The sequence below is a fragment of the Triturus cristatus genome, chromosome 3_2, assembly GCF_964204655.1.
Source record: "Triturus cristatus chromosome 3_2, aTriCri1.1, whole genome shotgun sequence".
Lineage (NCBI taxonomy): Eukaryota > Metazoa > Chordata > Amphibia > Caudata > Salamandridae > Triturus > Triturus cristatus.
The window spans coordinates 682,578,146-682,591,888 of NC_140584.1; positions in this window are offsets into that span (position 1 = coordinate 682,578,146).

Genomic DNA, 13,743 nt, shown 5'->3' on the forward strand with positions numbered 1-13,743 from the left:
GAGAGGTAGTCCTGGTGTTTGGTGTGGAATAAAAAATTTGCTAGCATTCGCGCCAAGAATTTTCAATTAAAGGACACGGAGGCGAGGATTATGCTTCTCTTTCTTTTATTTGCTACTCACAGCAGCCAATGAAAAATCGTTTTGTATGCAAATAAAACTACATTTCCCATGATGCTCGTCCATACATCACATCCTGTATAGCCCCATAAGTGCCACAGTCTCCTGTTTCTCCTCCTCTTTCTTTGCTCGAACCTTAACAATCAATAACATTAATACTTTCAGTCCAAAATAAGGAATATGAGTCCAACAATCATCCTCCAACATGGAAGAACCATATCCAAACTGGAAATTTACGTCTTCTAAACCAGAAGTACACCTGCTCCGTCTTCTTTCCCAGAACCTGAAAGGAATGAGACAGGGAAAACCCGTAACTTCTGCTTATACAGAATATCAAGTACATGCGGGTGGGTAATTATTACCAATATTGTAATAAAACCGGGTGGGATAATCCTCGCCTCCGTGTCCTTAATGAATTGAAAATTCTTGGGGCGAATGCTAGCAAATTTTGTATTCTATTACAGGACCGGAGGCTTCGGATTATGCTAGTTTAACGCTTATCCAACACAACTACAGTCATATAACCCACCGGTTTATAATAAACTGTGTAAATATAGACTGAGAAAATCAATCAGTAGATCTTGAAATATCCTGCACTATGGAAACCAGCAAACAATATTGAGAGATATGGCCCCACGATCAGACCGTCTCAAACATTTGGTTATGGATACCGTATTCTGGCATAATTGCCATCAACCACCGGCTATAATAGCCGCAGACACATATGTAAAGGTTCTGCAATGTAATCAACAGTTATATCTCAACCTCAGGTAGTAAACACCGAGTAACCTCCCTTGTAAGCCTTAAGGCATGGAAACCACACATAATTTGCATTATTTGGAAAACGTAATGTGAACAGACCTTGACCACATGTAATTCTGACATTAATTATAATGAAACTTCCTGGAGTAGATACTGTACCTGTAAAATTGTGGGCCAGTCCCGTCGTTGGAACACCGAAAGGTAGAAGGCCTCGTAACACAGCATGACGATAGTCTATTCCTTGTCGACATATGATTAGTTGGCCACTTTTCAAAGAAGAAAAAACTAGAGAACCTCCCACAGAGAGGATTATTCTGGTCTGGGTTTTTATGCTACCCATTACCTTTCAAAAACTCCCAGAAAAAAAACACGGCGCAAGCCCACCAACTTGCCTGTATCTAAAAATGACCTGCATAAATGGCCGAAATGGCCGCTGCAAAGTGAACGCCACGCAAATCCAAATTACATTACCTGATAAAACATACACAAAGTAGGAAAATCAGCCCTCACGGAGATGACACGACGTGTACGTACCAACAAACACGAACTTCCAACGTCGAAAAAGTATTGTTTTTGCGTGGAAGGACCCAGGGTTGTTAAATGAACGCCGACAGCGTGTCCGAAAAACGTATATCATAACAAAAAACATTCTTTGGAAAATATACCACCTGGGGAAACTGAATGTACAGCATTGACATGTTTCGAACCCTGACCCTGTGCCACCAAAAGGCGCAAGACTAACCTTTGAGCTATAGTTCCTTGGTATATCATAAAGGACCACTGCCCCAATTCACCATGAGCGCCTCTGCATGAGATGGAATGTTGTAAAGGGTCACGGAGGACCCTGAGCAGGACACTGCCGACTCAAGGAGTACTGGAAAACAAAATGGAGACTTCCATGCGAGAGTTGCAAAGATCGCTTCCGCTAATCAATGCAAATTTGCGGCCCCTTCTTCGAAATGTGGATGGAACGGAGGGAAACCTAGTTCAGTCCGACTGACTAGGATACATTGAGAGCTTTGGCAGGATTTGAAACCCTATCCTGCGAGAGCCTTTGCTACCAAAGGCACAAGACTTGCCACTGAACCATAGCTCCTTAAGCGACCTATGTGGAAAAAGACCCGAAATGACTGGAGGGCAGGAAAAACAGTTTGACAGACTATGCCAAGCGCACCACTACTCCGGCAACCGCCCAAAATGGAATCCTCTGCATGGATAACCTCAGAATGGGCCCCTTTGGAGCTCCCTAATTTGGAGCGTGTAAGACATAGCTAATCTGTGAGGAATGAGATAACTCTGGAAAAAAATCTAAGCCAATCGACACAAGTATATTGAAGTGACTAGCCGAAACAGGTCATTACAAATTGTAACCCCGAGGGCCAATTGGAACCCGAAGAGGAAATCTGACGTCGGGAAAGATGAGAGGCTAAGGCCTATGTCTGTGTTAAGATATATATATACACACACACACATATATATATATATATATACACTGGTTGTGTTTTTACACGACTTCCTATCCAAGGATTGTGGTTGCATATATATATATATATACACACACACACACACATATATATATATATATATATATATATATATATATCCCGTTAAACCCGATTGGGAGGATGCCCTGTTCCCTTGAGGGAGCAATCACTAGAGAGTTGGAGGAAAATCATATAATTGACCCTCTGATCCGTCATCGTAACAGCCACGAATGGCGGAAAGGAAAAATGGTGGCCACGGGATGCCCTCCTGAAAGCCATACGGTAGAAATTTGTGGAACATGGTGTGAAAAGTATTGCTAAAACAAACAGAAATCCCTAAACGGTCCACAAAGGACCGGCCTCGTGAAAGACCCTCCGAATTCCAGAGGGTGTAACCAAAGGTTAAATATGTCTACATATCATAGATGCGACCAGTAACTAAGCTGTCCCAGAGGGGATCCGTCGCCAAGGGCCAGCGCAGTCAGGATGTCAAAGTTGTCCATCGCTGCTTGTGTTCTGCCAAGACCATGAGTTTGTCCCGGCAACCTGTCAGTTACGGGAAACCGTTTCTGTGATTTCTTTTACAACTAGCAAGTAAAGAAGGAGACCGGCGTTGACACAGGACGACTCTTCCACCGTAACCAGTGTATTCGGCCGCAGTTCCCGAACTATAAACTATTGTGCCCTTATCTAAGTCCCGCCGAGCACGCGCGGATGCCCCGATATTCATCATGTAGAGTGAGGTAGGGAAAAACATGCCCAAGGAAATGTGACTCAAGAATGATGGCCGTCAATCAAGCCTTACTTCCCCGAGCTAGGGACTGGTACATCTGGGGCCCGGTTGACCTACTCCAGGACGTGTAGAACCTGAGCGTCAACAGAATTATTTCAGGAGACTTGTGCGCTCCGTTCGAATAGATCACATCCTCCTTATATATCTCACCCATGCGTTGCCATGGGGTGTCCGTATTCAATATTGTAGTGCCAAGCACAGCGTAACGGAGGACTAGAGGGGGAGCCAACCCTGTGCACACGAGAATTGAAACATAATAATGTATCGGCTCCTCAGCAAAGCTGTAGTCAAATTATTCCAGCCCCACGGGCGTCCGAGTCATAGTGAAATATCAGGAGCGTGTGCGCACACCAAGGGCCAGCCTATTGTTACAGCCTGGAAGGTGTACAAAGAAATCTGCTCATGTAAGGCACGAGACACTGGAAACCTTGAAGCAAAACAGGGGACGCGTGCGACGTGCGTAGACCAAAATCGCCTAAATGTAGCCCAATTGGGTTACGCACACCGGAGCGTTATGACTCCATAACCGCACTCGGCTACTAAGGAAAGCCTTTGGCGGAGAAGGCGCGAGACCGCGCAATGATCAGAACAACCCTATGGAAGTGACAGGAGTAATGTTAATTCAGAAAACCAAAATCATTGAAACACCTAACCTTTGAGTAATAATCTAGACATAAACCACTGTCCCACAGTGACTCATTTTGAATGCTGCAAACGACAGCGCAGTATCTCAGCTCTTGAGGGGGCGTTTTGATTCTGTGTTAGGCCGTACCAAGTCCTTCCCATGAAGAACAAGCGCAGGCCCAATCAGTTATGTGGCAGGCATCATCAGCGCGACATCTCCACTCCTGTGGGAGCGACTTTAATCTGAACCCGGGCGGGCTAAACCAAGAGTGCTGCCACGCGCACACAAGCCAGTGCAGTATTAAGACTGAGAACATTCATCAGAGAAAATATCAAGCCTAAATTGTAATAAGAATTCAAATTTTAATATAAAATACATTTTAAATATAATTTCGTCATGCGAAAAAAACACAACCCGGAGAACCTGGATGCGAACCCTGAACATCGGGGATTGGAGGCAAAGGCCTTGCCCCTAGGCCACATTGACTCGATGCAAACATTAAACGCGTAAACCTGAGGGGGACCTGTGGCGTATAACCCTGTCAATGGAAGCTGCCGAGGGTAGCGCGGCATTTTGCGGTCAGCGGGAGTACAATTAAGCCTGATCAGGCCACCCGCGTTAAAGATTCACCGCTCCTGACGGGGAACGCCCCGCAGTACTCGCATTCAAATAATAAATGGCGGCGCCCGCCTGCTTAAGATTTAATTGAGCCATGCGCGTGAAAACAAAAAACAGCGCAGTACTCAGCAGCCAGCAGGGAGTGACGCGAAGCCCAAACAAATACCAGTGCAAATACCAAAGCTCTGCTCCGGACGGGAGCGTATCACCAATTACGCTGCTCCCAGTGGGAACCTCTAAAGGGGCCTGCAGGCCATCGGGGGAGGAAAAACATGCCCAAAGGGCCGCCCAGGTGATTAGGTACAATGCTTCAGCGGGAGCGCCCCACAGATCACGCTGCTCCCAGCGGGAGCCTCTCAAGACAGCGGTTACCTGATAACAATAGCGCCAGCGAGCGCTAAATCGAGAAATATATGGCAACTTAAAACAGAAGACAAATTGCCCCAGCACAAAAACACACATACTTAAACACAATTATTCAACCTAGCGCGATATAAGCGCAAACATAACTGCAACATCGTCAAAGATAATTCAACAGTCAAATAAGACATAAATCACAACATAACGTTCTGAGCACTTAACTCTCTGCGTGAGCAGCACAGAAAGAGGAGGAGAAACAGGATACTGTGGCTCTTATGGGGCTATACAGGATGTGATGTATGAACGAGCATCATGGGAAATGTAGTTTTATTTGCATACAAAACGATTTACATTGGCTGCTGTGAGTAGCAAATAAAAGAAAGAAGCATAATCTAAAGCCTCCGGTCCTGTAATAGAATCTACAACGCACATTTCAGTGACGCGCACACCTCTAAACAGTAACTTTAATTGGGGCCATTTGCATGCTTAACCAAGTTTCAACGCTTATTCGGTGATGCGCACACCTGGTTAGGTAACTACGTATGGGGCGATGTTGTGCATACTTTTCGATGACGAGCACACCAATTCAGATTTGGAGTCTTATTTTTGTAGTGACCTTTGCAGTGATATTTGTAGGGAATATTATAGCATATAATATATATATGACATTGGTTTAGGATATCATTTTTCAGGCGGTTGCATGGTTATGGCACAATAGTATTGTGTTATTTTAAGAGGATGGTAAGAGTGGTGATTAGTCTTCGTACTCCTCACTTGTTATAGCACTCTATAGGCATTTTTGTCTTCAAATTCTTTTTTGTGTCTGCGTTCACGGATTGTGTGTATTTAAACTAAGCCAACATTTTTAGTAAACCTATATTCATAGTTAACATGAGTTCACAAACCTGTGGACTCACACCGCCAGTGCCATTTCTTCTCCATCCTGGTGAACCTTTGTTGAAGTGGCCTGATTGGAAGGATTATTTTCTAAATTACGTGTCCACTCTTGAGGGAGAAAAAGAAGATGAGTTTATACTTTCGAAGGAAAAAAAAAAAAAGATTATGTTACACAGTCTTGGGCCAGAGGGTTTACATGTGTACAATCAGATGGAGAAAGAGTCAAGACGCTTGGAGAACGCAAATGTGTTTTTGGAAGCGTTGGAGGATTCAGATGTTCATTACCATTCTACGGTTTGTGTAGCCATTGACAGGTACTCCTTCTTCCAAAGGAAGCTAATTAAAGCAAAATATGTGGAAGATTAAGTGGCAGCACTGAAGAAACTGGCTATAACATGTAAATTTAGGTCACTGAATGACGATCTTATAAGAGATCAACTTGTGGTGCATTCCAACAATGAGGGGATAGATGAAAAATTGTGGGTATGTGGGGAGTCTCCTCTGAATTAAACTGTAGCGATAATTAAGGAAGCAGAGATGTCCAAGAGAAGTGTTAAGGCAGCTCTCAAAAACAATGGTGAAGTGGTAGGTAAAGTGTCCAAATCCAAGGAAGAAGGGAAGAAAAGTGAGAAATGTAATTACAAAGATCCTATTTGGAAAGGTTTAGGTAAAAATAAACCAGAATTGGATGACAAGCATCCAATCTGTTTTAGGTGTGGGAACAAGGGCCATATAGCCAGAGATAACTTTGGTGAAGAACTACAGCAAGTTTGAAAGTAAGCGTACTGCATTTACTAGGATGTAATGGGGAGAACTGTGCTGGGATGAGAAGCAATGTGCTCCCTTCCCCTTTGTGTTTGAAAGGCTCCCATGAGCCAATGAGCTGTTAAGCTCTCCTGGGATGCACCTTTGTGCCTGTGGACTGGTACTGTGTCCTGTGAAAACTTGGGCACCATTTCAGCAAACCCATAAACTTTTCTCTGTTCTACATTATTTTTGCTCTCTACTGATGAAGGGCTAAACCCAGAAACACATGTCTAGAGATAGCACTACCTGTACCAACTTTGGTGAAGAACTACAGCAAGTTTGAAAGTAAGCGTGCTGCATTTACCAGGATGCAATGGGGAGAACTGTGCTGTGATGAGAAGCAGTGTGCTCCTTCCCCCCTTCTGAAGCCAGAGATAAGTGTTGCCCCACTATGAAATTTAAATGTGCTTTCAGTGGAATTGTGGGCCATTTTGCCACGGTTTGCAGGAGAAATTTAAACAAAGTGGACAAGAAATTTGTGAAGTGTGTTGTGGGCAAAGAAAATGAAAAGGATGGTGATCTGGATTCATTGAGTGATTAAGGAGTTTTATGTATTGATGATGCAGGGTGAGGATGATGTAGTTTTGGGCGTGTGTTACAATTCTAATAGGAAACCTCTATGTGACATAACAATTGGGGGAGTGCAGACACAGGCCATTCCTGATTCAGGTTCTCTGTACACTATCATACAGCGTCTGTGTGGGAGGATACATTTTCAAAGGTGCTAGGAAATGTTTGAGACCAACGGATATACATCGAGTTACGTTTCCGGGGGAGTAGATTCCCATGGTCAGGTTTGTAGAAGAAGAATTTTGGTTCAAAGATAGGTCTGCCAAAGGAAAAATTATATGTGGCTGTGAAAGGTCGATATGGGTTGATCAAGGGACTTTAGGTATTCCCAACAGAAGAGACCACGTCTTGTTGCTTGGTGAACTTGATGAATCTATGGTAAGGGAGATTAAGGAGAAATTTCCAAGTTTCTTTTCAGGCAAGATAGGGAAAAGTGTTTGGGTTTGTCCATAAAATATTTCTTAAAGAAGGGGCAGTACCTGTGTGTCACAAAGTTAGGAACATTTTGTTTCTAACGGAAACTTGGTTAACTCCCAGTTCCGATGCAGACATTGTGGAGGCCCTTCCACCGGGCTACCTTATCTGTCAGGTAGATAGACCAGAGGGGCGAGGGGGCGGCCTCGCCATTGTTTATAGGAGCCTGTTCGTCTGCAGGGCACAGAATGGCCAACTCTCGGATTGTGAGAGCTGCCACTTCGCTCTCAGGATATCCCCGACAGTGTCTATATCAGGTTTGTTGATTTATCGGCCCCCGGGCGCACTGGGTAATTTTGTAAGTTCCCTTGTTGAATCAGTGACGACCCTGGCCACATCTACGGCTAATTTCACGGTGTTGGGTGACCTCAATCTTCACTTCAACGAGCCCACTGACCAAACGGCTCTGGATCTCCAGAGCGTTTTAAAAGAGTGTGAGTTGAACCTAATTAACTCTGGGCCCACTCACGAAAAGGGACACCTACTCGACCCAATGTTCTCGAACATTCCCCGCTTTACAGCTAAGCCTGCCCTTCCCCTTCCATGGTCAGACCATTTTTTGGTTCCAGTTTTCTGGCAAATTGACCCACTATCTACAAGTACCAAACAGGCCTTCCTAGTGGATAGAGCCTGGTCCAGATTATCGGTTGATAACTGGACCTCTAAACTGGAAGACACGCTCCCTCCTTCTGAGTCGGACCCAGTTAAGGCCGATGCCAATATTAACAACTGGCTATCTGCTTCCCTGGACACTCTGATTCCTAAAAAGAGAGTTCAAAAGAGGGAGAAACAAGTTGGCTCGGCTCCGTGGTACTCTGTAGAGCTGCGCACCCTCAGGAAGGGATGTAAAAGGATGGAGAGGTTATGGAGGAAGAACTGGGAAGTTCCTAGGAGAGAAAAATATCGTGCTGCAATGAGGGGCTATAAGTCTGCTCTGCGACTCGCGAAAGCCCTATTCTTTGAAGACCGTATTAAATCTGCCTCTAGTTCTTCCAGGGAGAGTTTCAAAGTGCTTAGAGAACTGCTTAAAGTTCCGGAGCCGGCTGTTACGCATGACAAACAAAAAAGCACGGAACTAGCGGAGTTCTTCCACACAAAAATTGAGAAGATCTTAAACTCCCTGCCCCAGCCCAGGCTATCTCAGGACTTTGGCAAGCAGATCGGGGGAACTCAGGCCAGAGAGATCGTTTTTGACCTCGACACCTTTGGCCCAGTATCAGTGAGCGATGTCGCCAAAACTCTATCTTCGATTAAAAGTGGTTCCCCCATGGACCCGGTTCCCATGAAGTTCCTTAAACAGGTAACAGAGGCCATTGCAGCTCCCGTGACAGATCTAATGAACGCCTCTCTTATCCAGGGTTTGGTGCCACCCACTTGGAAAATGGCTGTTGTTAAGGCTCTTTTAAAAAAACCCAATCTGGATCCCACTGTCCTGTCGAACTTTAGGCCCATCTCGCTGCTGCCGGGCCTCGGCAAAATTGCTGAACGGTTGGTCAACAAGCAGCTGTCAGCCTTTTTGGAGTCGAATGGACTCCTTCGGCCATCTCAAACTGGATTCCGCCCAGGCCAGGGCACCGACACGGCCCTCGTGGCGGTCGTGGATGAAGCCAGACGGATCCTGGACTCAGGAGGATCAGTGGCAGTGATCCTCCTGGACCTCAGCGCAGCGTTTGACACCGTGAGCCACCAGTTGTTGATCCAACGGCTGGCTGAGGTAGGGGTGTCTGGGGTGGCTCTGCAGTGGCTGAGATCTTTTCTCTCGGATCGAACTTACCAGGTTTGGGATGGCTCGGAGAGATCCAAATCAATTCCCCTCCAGTGTGGAGTGCCACAGGGCTCCTCGTTGAGCCCTACATTATTTAATGTTTATATGGCCCCCCTGGAGGACGTAGTATCCCCTTATGACATCAAAATCGTCAGCTACGCTGACGATATGCAGCTAGTTGTTTCCCTATCCCATCTGTCCGACAATCCGGACACCTTGAATTCCTGTCTGGTGGATGTCCATACTTGGATGGGAGAATCCTCCCTCAAGTTAAACGGCTCAAAGACGGAAATACTGCTGCTGGGGAGTAAAGCTACCCTTCTCCCCTCGCTTAGTTGGCCGGGTTGTATGGGTGAGCCCCCGGCCCCCAAAGAAGCAATTAAGAGCCTTGGAGTCTGGCTAGAACCGGACTTGTCATTCCGCACTCAAGCCAAGAAAACAGCAGGAGTGTGCTATGCTTTGCTTAGGTCGGCTCGGAAAATCTTTCCTCTTCTTCCGTTAACATCGAGGAAGCTGTTGATTCAGGGTCTTATAACATCTAGACTAGATTATAGCAACGCCATTTTTTTGGGCGCCCCTGAATCGACCTTCAAGACCCTTCAACAGGTCCAAAACGCAGCGGCAAGGCTGCTTATGGACATTCCGAGGACGCAATCAGCGAAACCGGCATTGAAGGCATTGCATTGGCTCCCTGTGCGGGAGAGAGTGACTTTTAAGGCACTTTGTACTGCCCATAAAATCCTCTCAGGGAAAGGCCCCCTCATTTTAAAAAACCTAGTTACGTCATACAAAGCAAGTAGAACGCTGCGATCAGAGAGGAAATATCTCTTGCTAGTTCCTAGAGTTAAAAAGGCCCGCACAGGCGGGAGAAGATTCTCATTTAATACGGCAAAGCTTTGGAACTCGCTTCCCCTAAAACTACGCGCTGAGCCCTGCACACTGCGTTTCCGCAAAGGTCTTAAAACCTTTTTGTTTCCCGGATAATGCGTCAATTCTGTCTCCCATTACCATCGGATGTTTGTCTGGAAGCGCCGGGATGCCCAAGGGTAGCTGCGCGCTATATAAGATTTTAAATAAATAAATAAATAAATAAAATTCCCTATTAGGCTGCAAGAAGGAGTAATGGCGAAGCTAGACGCATTAGAGAGTAAAGGTATGATAGAACATATTGAGAGTGCTGAGTGGTTGGCTCCCTTGGTCGTCACACAAAAATCTGATTGCAGTCTCCGCTTGTGCATTGATCTCAGAGACTTGAACATGAACATTGTAATTGATAAGTTTCCTTTGCCCAGGATTAATAAATGTTTGGCACAGTCCAAAGGGGTAAAATATTTCTCCACCATTGATTTGACTTTAACCTATCACCAGGTTCAATTACATCCCTCCAGTAGGAATTTGACAGCGTGTATCACCCCCTTTGGTTGTTACAGATTCGTAAGCATGCCTTTCTGTTTTGCTTTGGCTGCTGCTGTATTTCAGCATCTGATTCATAGGAATTACAAAGGCATGAAGGGGGTGATGTATTTTCAAGATGATCTCCTGATGATGAGATAGATCAGAACATGATGAGAGATTAAAAGCAGTCATAAGTAAATTGATGGAAAAAGGGTTGACTGCAAAGTTAAAAAAGTGCACATTTGCTGTGAAGTCTGTCACCTAACTGGGTCACGAAATAGGAGGATATGGTATTTCACCCAAAAAAGTCTGATTGCAGCAAACAATAGTGCACCTGCTCCCATCCCAAAAGAGGAGGTTACATCCTTCTTAGGTGGCAGAATTTAATTCTTAATTTGTACAGAATTTTGCAATTGTTGCTATTGCAATTTGCAATTGATGAAATTAAGAAAAGAATTGCTCAGGAATTATTATTTACAAAAAGATTTTGAGAGAATTAAACAAGGTTTGTGTACTGCTCTTCCCCTCCAAGGATCTGACACCAAAGCACATAGCATAATAACCACTGATGCCAGTGAGAAAGGTTTAGGGGCCGTGTTGACTCAAATGACTGGGTCTGGAGAAGAGGCCACAGTAGCGTTTGCCTCTAGATGCTTGTCCCCAGCGGACGAAAACATTTCTGTCATTGAAAAGGAAATGCTGGCCACTGTCTGGGCTATGCAGAAGTTCAGGCAATATTTTTGGGGGTAAAATTCACTCTGGGCACGGATCATAAACCTTTAGTGAACGTTCTGACATCGGAGGGCATAGCTAAAGCGACTCCTGCGAGAGAGGATTCAGGTAGCGGATTATTTGAGCAGATCCCCTTTACCATGGAGAGGTGAAGTTGAAGTAGATTGGGAGGATTTTAGTATAGCTGCCATTACAGAGAATAACAATGCCATTTCAAAGGAGGAATGAGATTCAGAATATAAGGAGTTACAGAAGGAGTACAGAAGATTTTGGGAAACCAATGATGAATTGTCTGTCAATGATGCAACTATGTTCTCAGAGGTGACTGAACGGTGGAACCAGAAGGTTTGAAGGCAGGGGTTTTGGATATAAACCATGAGGGAAATCTAGGTATTGTTAAATTGAAAAAAACAGTTAAGTCGTTATATTGGAGGCCAGGTATGGACACGGCTATTGAGAGATTTGTAAAAGCGTGTCTAATTTGTGTAAATTATGACAAGGCGCAACTAATGTTAAGGCCGTCATTAGGAGGAAGACAGACTCCTGAGCGTCCCTGGGAGGATTTAAGAATAGCCTTGTTGGGCCCCATTTTAGATGACAAAAGGGAATACAAACATGTGACAGTTATTGATAATTTTTCCAAATGGCCGGAAGAAGAGGTGACCGACACTGCTGACAGCAAAAAGGTAGTTAATTTTCTTGAGAATATACTTTTGCAAGAGGGTATTCCCAAATTCATTATTAGCTACAATGGTCTCCAGTTTATTTCTGATAAGTTTGAAAGCTTTCTTAACAGGAATGGTATTATTGGGAAGAAAACTCCTGTTTACCACCCAGCAGGTAATGGCATTGTGGAACGCTTTGAGTCGTGATGGGGAGCATTCAAGCTTCTATTATTGCTGGTAAGAACTAGGTAAAGGAACTTCACAGCACCATTTGGGCGTTTAGAATAACACCCACTGGCACAGGTGACAGCCCATTTAGGATCTTGAAAGGGAGAGAACTTTTCACTAAGTACAACGTGGCGTGGAATAATACGAGGACTTGTAGTAAATGGTCACCTTCGGTAGTGAAATCCAACTTGAAGAAAATGCAAGAAGTCTATAAGACTTTTATAATTAAAAACATGGCACAAAGGACGCTTATTTAAGTCCTGGTGATTGAGTGAGAGTGAAGTTGGGATTTAAAGCAATGAATGGACAGAGTAAGTTCTCAGAACCCTTGCAAGTAGGAGAAGTATTTTCCAATTCAACTAAATTAAGTGATGGAAAAGTGTGGCATTTTAGCAGAATGTCGAGATGCAACAGAATTCTAAACTGAAAAAATGCCAAAAGAAATGATGCACCAACGTCCATGGACTCGATGAGGGAGCAAGTAACGAATACAGGAGGCACAGTAATTGCTCCTTCTCGGGGGGCGGGGGGCAGTTAGTGACTCTTTGTCACAGCTTCTAGGCCAGTGTGGTAGTGTAATGGCTACACATAGGGGTAGACCCGTAGTTTTACCCAAGAGATTTGAAAGTTTTGTTCATGTAAAATATTGTAAGAAGGGAAGGATGGGATGGTTGGTTCATGGGGTATCAATGTTATGCATTGTATCAGCATGTATGACCTTGACTGAACCAACATGTATGACTATTTTGCCCCATTCTCCAGTGAAAAATCCAAGTAGGCTTTGTACATATCTCAAGACTTTTTACAGTCAACTTTCGCCGTTGGTAATCCAGGCGATGCCTTGTGTATTGTATCTTTATTTAATTGAATAGATATGTAAATTCATTCCTGGAAGATTTTATTCCTTGTGGTAGAGATAGATGTGCAATAGTTGTTTATGCTTAATATATACAGTTATTGTTATTAATGTGTAAAAAAGGAAGTTGTGGTATCCTGGTTGCTAGCTCCCTGGTAACGGGACACCACAGATTCTGGAATACAGAATGTGGTTGGGTGGCAGTTGAAGGGAGTTACAGAAATGGTCAGCTGTACCTGCTTGCTCTCTAATGAAGTAACTACTTACCTGCATACCCATGTGGATTGGTACTTACAGTGCAAATTATCTAATTCCAAGGGGGATGTGAAAAAAAGGAGAAAAGTAGTGGTAAATTTACTGGATGGAAAAAGCACAGTTACAGGGAAACCTGAATCGGACAGGCGTCCTGCATGTTTCAGGTTTGACAACAAGGGCCATATGGGCAGGAATAAAAATTTCCCAGCAACGTTTGGGTGTTATAGATTTGAATGCAAGGCGTTCGCGGCTGTGTTTCAGCATCTCCTGCACAGGCTGTTCACAGACATTGATGCAGTGACGTACTTCCAGGATGACATACTGGTGATGAGCTGAGATA